Here is a 7,245-nt window from a genome sequence, read left to right on the forward strand (position 1 = left end):
GAACAGACTACATGGCTATTTCAGTTGGATAATCCAAGTCCCGCTTCCTGCTTCAATAAGTTTTGATGCAGATGTCAAACATTTGCTCTCTTTCACCCAAAAGTAGCTGCATTTCATGATAAGCTAAATGACTGCCACATGCTTAATTTGTATAATTCCTTTTGTGGCGGACAAATGAGTATCAACAGACAAGGATAAGCAAATGATCACCCAGTTTATAGTATATGGTTTTGATCAAAGTTACTACACAATAAAAGCACTGTCTTACACTATTTATCACGGAGCCAGTGGTTTTCAATCTGAATTCTAAGAAGTGCCGAGATCTGTTTTATTTCCAGACTATAGCCTTCTTCTATTGTCTAACATTTTGTTATAAGAATAAGCCCCCTTATTTTATTATTCCTATAATTATATCTTTAACCTTAGAAAGTTTTCCACAAAGGATAGCAACGTAGATTCCCTATACATATGGAAAGTTGTATGTTACACTACCAGATCTGACCAACTACTTCATTAATAAGAAAAAAAAAAAAAAAAAAACTATAATTAATCCTACAAAGTATGAAATAAGCCTGAAGAGAGCTATTTGTTTTGAATTCTCTGTTCTCCCTGGTTAAAACTCATTCTTACCAAATGAAATGAAAATATGTCCACATAAAACCTTGCACAGGAATGTTTTTAACAGTTTTATTCATAATTGTCAACATTTGGACAAAACAAAGATGTCTTTTAATAGGTGAATGAACAAACACACTGTGATACACCCATACAGTGGAATATTATTTAGCAATGAAAAGGAAATGAGTTATTAAGTCATGAAAAGTTATAATAGAACCTTAAATGCATATTGTTAAGTGAAAGAAACCAGTCTGAAAAGGTGAAATACTGTATGATTCCAACTACATGACATTCTGGAAAAGAAAAACTGTAGAGACAGTGAAAAGATCAATAGGAGCTGAAGGGTGGGGTTAAGAGTGGGAGAGATGAATAGGTTGAGATTTTTAAAGTACTGAAACCATTCTGTATGATACTATAATGGTGAACGCACCATGCATGACATCATGGATTTGTGGAAATCCAAAGAATTGTACACCACAAAGAATGACCCAATGTAAATGATGAGAGTTAGTTAATAATAATAATATATTAATATTGGTTCATCAATTGTAACAAATACATCACATCAATGCAAGACATTAATAATAGGGAAAACTGGGCAGGGGGAGAAGAAGTGTTTAGGAACTCTATGGATTTCTACTCAATTTTTTTGTAAACCATCTAAAAAATAAATTTTATTAAATAAAAGAAAGACACCTTTTACACAAGTTTTTCTACTCAGTATAGTCATGAACATTACCATGCATTTTATAAAGTTTGCTACAAAAGACCTAGTCTAGTTATCTCTGCACACAATGAGTTCAAGCATATGGAACTGTGTTAGACTGGGTTCTCCAGTGAAACAAAAACCAGCAAAGCTTATATATACAGAGAGAGAGAGAAAAAAAAAAATTATCTTAGGAAAATGGCTCACACATGTATAGAAGCCAGTAAGTCCAAAGTTCCTGGATCAAATGTCAAGCTGGAGGCTTTTCCTGGCTCTCGCAACCACAGGGGCTGAGGAGCTCAAGGCTGGCAGGCAGTACACCAGTTGTTGATTCCAATGAATGACAAATCCAAGCTCTCTAAGCCGAACGGTGAACTGCTCACTCACAGACAGTTGTAGGCAGCACAACAGAATCCCAATCCACAGAAGAATGTTGCTCTTCCCAGGATGTCCCTGGATATACTGGAAGCAGGCCACACCCCTAGGGAAACTCCCCTTCAACAGATTGGCCACTCAGAACACAGTCATCCAATCCCATCATGGGAACAACCACACAGAACTGGGGCCCAGCCAAGTTGACACACAAATCCAACTATCACAGGCACTATCACCCTATTCTCCAGTTTCTTATCAAGTGGGAATCACAAACAAGCATTTTAAATAGCTAAAAATTTTCCTCATTATCTTCCAAATTTTACCTTCTGCAGAACCAGGAATGAGCCACTGGGAACCTTTTAACCGAGTTTTCACTTCCTACAAGATATGATCAGTGTCACTAATAAGCAAAGAAGACAAAAGAGAGTATTATTTGCCCCTGATAACGATATGAAAAGATTGCATGTGTGTGTATGTGTCTGTATGTAAACACACTGAACTGTATGTCTGTATACACACAATTTAGTAGAAGGTCAGTGGCTCGCAAAAGGCTATTAGGAGGAAAGGGTTCATAATCTTTCAAACTTACAATTCTTATATTTGGGTGTGAAAAAAAATCTAAGGCAGTTTTTTTCTCATCATACAACTTCTCTGCTTCTCTCTCAGGTCATCTTTTACAATTTTTTTTTTCTTTTTTTTTTTTTTTCCCTGCTTACAGGTGACTTTAGTTTTCTATCTCCAACTTTCTTTAACTTACAGATGAATGTACATTGCTGTCTAATTCTATCTCTAGGACATAGAATTTAAATTATCAGAAAAGTAAAACATCATAAAAAACCGAAATCATAAAAAATAACAATAATAAAAGGGACCAGGTTTGCTGGTCTGATAGAGCCTGGTAGAACCCCTGAGATTGTGGCCCCTACCTCCCCTTCAGGTCTGAAATTTAACCTACTCCTGTGGCCTCCAGCCAAACAAAAGACAGGCACATGGGGTAACATACCACCTTGGCCCAATTGCCAATTCCAGGGGTTGGGGATTATCTGATATACACATGACACCAGTGCTGGGTGTGGCTGGGATGACTAAATAACTGTTTCCTTTTTTTGCCTAACCAAGTAATCTCTTACAGACAAAATATCTGTAATAAAATTTCTTGAATTTAGAAGCAGTTCCTGTAGATCATACAAATGCCCTGTACTCCAAAGATACTAAATAAGTGGTGTTGATAATAATGTTGATTTGAAGACACCTTCCTAATAAGGGGAATATGATGTTCTAACTATTACAACAGTATAACATTTTTAATTAGCTGAATATTGTAAATCATATTTGAAACTCAGACATGAATTTAATATATGTGTCTTGAAATTTAGTATATCACAATGGAATCAAAACAGTTCATATTGGAAAAACTCTATTTTTATAAACTGCCACTGGTGTTTTTCTTATGAGACTTCAATTAGCAGTTGTATATAAATGCGAAACAGATATATTATTTTAAACCCTTCTAAAATCAAATACCATTTGACCCAGCAATTTCATTGCTAGGTATATATCCTAAAGAAGTGAGAGCCAGGACAAGAACAGATACAAGTACACCCATGTTCACTGCAGCACTATCTACAATATCAAAAAGATGGAAAAAACCTAGGTGCTAGTTCTGGTTACCTAGTGCCGCTCTGACAGGAATATAACACAAATGGGATGCCCTTAACAAACAGGAGTTTATTCTTACAATTTGGAGGCTTTAAGTCCAAGTTTAAAGTGCCAAGGTTTAGGGGCTGGGTGAAAGCCCCTCAGCCTTGGGCTTCAGCTCTGCCTCCAGCTCCCAGCCCATGGAAGCTAGAGGCTTTTCTTCACTCAGACAGCTGCTGGCTGCTGAGTCTGCCAAGTCCAAGGTTGACAAGTAAAAAGGCACAGTGCCGATGTTACTAAACCACTTGGCAGACCATTAATTCAATTCCATTATAAGTCCTTAGGTCGGCAGAGCATGGCAGGCTGCTGAACAATGACACGGCTACATTCAGTGTCCAAGCATGCCATAAGGTAGAGACTATCCCAAGGCTTCTCTTTATATACAGGAAGAAGACCATATAACAAAGGCAGCTACTCAGCTGCTTGTGGTAGATCCCCCCATGGAGCTGATTGCCAGTCTCATTATGAGGAATAACTACCACCAGCTTCCCAGCCACTCAACCAGGCCCAGCCAAGTTGACACACAAATTTAACTTCCACAGTGCCCATCAACAGAAAAATGGGTAGCCAAACTATGGTACATACACACAATGGAATACTATGAAACCCTAAAGAAGAACGTAGAATCTGCAAAACTCCACCTAATGTGGATGGACTTGGAGGAAATTATGCTGAGTGAAATAAGTCAATCACAGAAGGAGAAATTGCATTAGTCTATTATTGAAAAAAGTCAAGGAAAGGTTTATATATGGAAGGAAATTTTCTTTGTTGGTAACCAGGGTTGGGAAGGGAGGGGAGGGAACACAGGTAGATTGGCAGAAATAAGTATTGATTTGGGTGAAAGGAAAGGAAATGTACCAAATGTGAGTGATCAACATAGTGTCACTGAGGAAGAGGAAGACATAAGAGAGGTGCATGGGAGGTACAGACAACAAAGATGAACCTTTTTGCACAAACAGTACTGTGTTGTCAGTGATGGCAAACATTGATCTATGGGAGGATATATGGGTGGACAGGCTGAACTATTAGCTATGTCTATGCAGGGGGGAATGTGCCCATGACCATATATAGGGTTGGTAGACAATGTTTCTACAAGTGTATTTGTATGTTCTGTAAGAATTTTCAGGTATATAGTAGAGCTGACAAGGGACAAAACTTTGGTGACTTCTTGCCCACAGCCAGCTACCCAGAGGGAGTGAGTAGTTAGACTTGTGGGCTTGGGACCATGGTTGCAGGGGACATCAAGCTCAATTGGCATAACACACTACACAAAAACATTGTTCCACATCCTACTTTGGTGAGTAGCAACTGGGATTTTAAAAGCATGCAAGCGGCCATTTAGATGCAATGATGGGTCCCCCTTCATTCAGAGAAAAGAAGAATTAAGAAAACTAAAGACACATGGAAACAATTAGTCCAAGTGACTGGTACACCATGCGATTCTCACCCTATTCAACTCTAAGACCAGAAGAACTAGATGGTGCCTGGCTACCACTTCAACCATTCAGAGGGGGAATCTACGTAAGAGATCCTGGATAGAGTAGAAGAACAATGTGGAACAAAACTCAAAATCATAAAAAAATAATAATAATAAAAGGGATCAGGTTTGCTGATCTGATAGAGCCTGGTGGAAGCCCTGAGACTGTGGCCCCTACCTCCCTTTCAGGTCTGGAATTGAGCCTACTTCTGTGGCCTCCAGCCAAACAAAAGACAGGCACATGAGCTGAACATTTCTTTAGGTAGATACACTCCTTGGAAGGATAGATCATGGGAGACTAGAAGGGCTGTGTATGTACAGGGAGACAGGACAGCTCGGGGGGCAGCAGTGATGGGAGGGAAGAACACAGGGACGCTGTGACTATGGGGAGGAAGTGGGAGGGGAGCTGTTGCGTTGGGAAGATCACAGTCAATGTCATGAGACAAAGTGCATGAGAACTGCTGTATGGCAGATGAATTTGCTCTGTAAACTTTCACCCAAATCACAATAAAATTAAAAATATATATATTTTAAAATCAGCAGTAACAGAAGTTCAGTAGTTGAAACAATCATCAGAACGTTGTAACTGAATTTGTAATAATAATAAAAATATTTTCCATTTACAACTGCTTTGTTAGGTACTTTCCACACACAATCTTTCACACCCACAATTCTTACATTTAAATATGTTTTTTACCATTTTACAAATGAGGAATCTCACTCAGGGTCAGGAATATTTTTCCCTCTAAGGTCTCAAGGCAAGTAGCTATAGCAGCAATCTATAATTATAATCAGACAATACTTCAACTAACCCAAAGGAATCTTTACAAAAATTAGAAGAATCTGACACTTTTTCAAGATAATGTATCAACATCAGATCAAAATTTGCCATTATAGATATAGACATCCATCATGACTGCAAATGTTAATGGTGCCCTTTACAACTGTGCAAGGCAAAACCTGTACAACTCTCTTAATCAAACAGAGTAAGGATGCTTTTAGTCAATCCTCTTTTCCACATGGAGTGTCATTCATTATTGCCTGCCCTGCTTTGCCTCCCTCCTTTATCCTGACTCTGTTACCTAGGTAAATAATTAAACTCTGAAAGTGTTTTAGCCCATTTGTTATATTGATATCCCAGTGATAAAAGACTAAAAGGAGTGTTAAACCACAGTTTCAACAAATCCTTATATATAATTCAGTCAATAAAACATTATGTCGTCCAATAGATCTACATAATTTATGGTCCACTGTGCCTCCATGACTTCCTTTATTTTTTTAAAAAAACAAAAGTTAGTTCTACAGCTAACAAGGAAAATCTCTTGACAAACATCAACAGGGCTTCCATTTTGTTATTTCCTAGTTTGATGAAATGTGACATCATTTAGGACATCTGTTTAGAAGACTTAACCATATGCATTAATTTCATTTGCTTATTGTTTCTATGTCTGCAAGGATCAACTTTTTCCAGAAGAATGGCTTTGTTGCTTAACCTTCCATTAGATCAGCGATCCGCAAGCAAGATGGAGGAGAAAAGGGGTGACAGGTTAGAATCTCCAGGAAAACATGTGTAGTTTGGAAAATACTATCATAAGACAATTTTAAGCTTGGGGAACAAAGGATGAAACTCTTGTTTTTATAATTCAAACTACAGAAAGAATAACCTTAGTAAATCCTGGATGATGGAGATTAAGATTGAGGAAGAGTGGAGAAGGGAAGGAAATATGAAGTATTTGTAAAACTTTAGACATTTCATTCTGAATTCACAGAGTGAATTTCACCATTTCACTGAATAACATCTTATTTAACTACAACCTTTCCACTCAAGACATGGGAAGAAAGGTGGAACCAGCAGGTTACTCGACCTGGGCTTTAAACTGAAAGGAATCTGAAGTTTGGTTTTTGTGTAGTAACAAAGGTGTACAAGGGAACTGAATGAGACCTAGAATACTGGATCTGAAATATATCTTTCATTGATTTTTTTTTTCCCAACAGTTGTATTTATATCATATTTCTAAAAGCTACCAAAAAAAAGAAAAGAAAAATTCACTCCTTGGAGTCAGTTCCAACTCATAGTGACCCCCATTGAGTTTCTGAAGCTGTCATTCTTTACTGAAGTAGATCATCCCATCTTCCAGTTTGAACTGCTGACCTTCTGGTTAGTAGCCAAGTACCGTATCTACGATGCTAACAGAGCTCCTTTCTAAGAGCCACATATCTACCAATTGTAGATGCTGTCCCTATGGTAGTGAGGAACATAGTAACCTAGCGAATGCTTTAATAATTCTGCATTTACATTCATGTTACAACTATTCCTACTCCTAAGGTAACCTGCAATCCTCAAGTGTACAGTCTTTTGGAATGGATATAT

This window comes from Orycteropus afer, unplaced genomic scaffold, assembly GCF_000298275.1.
Source record: "Orycteropus afer afer isolate SDZICR_OR568_19922 unplaced genomic scaffold, OryAfe1.0 scaffold00171, whole genome shotgun sequence".
NCBI lineage: Eukaryota > Metazoa > Chordata > Mammalia > Tubulidentata > Orycteropodidae > Orycteropus > Orycteropus afer.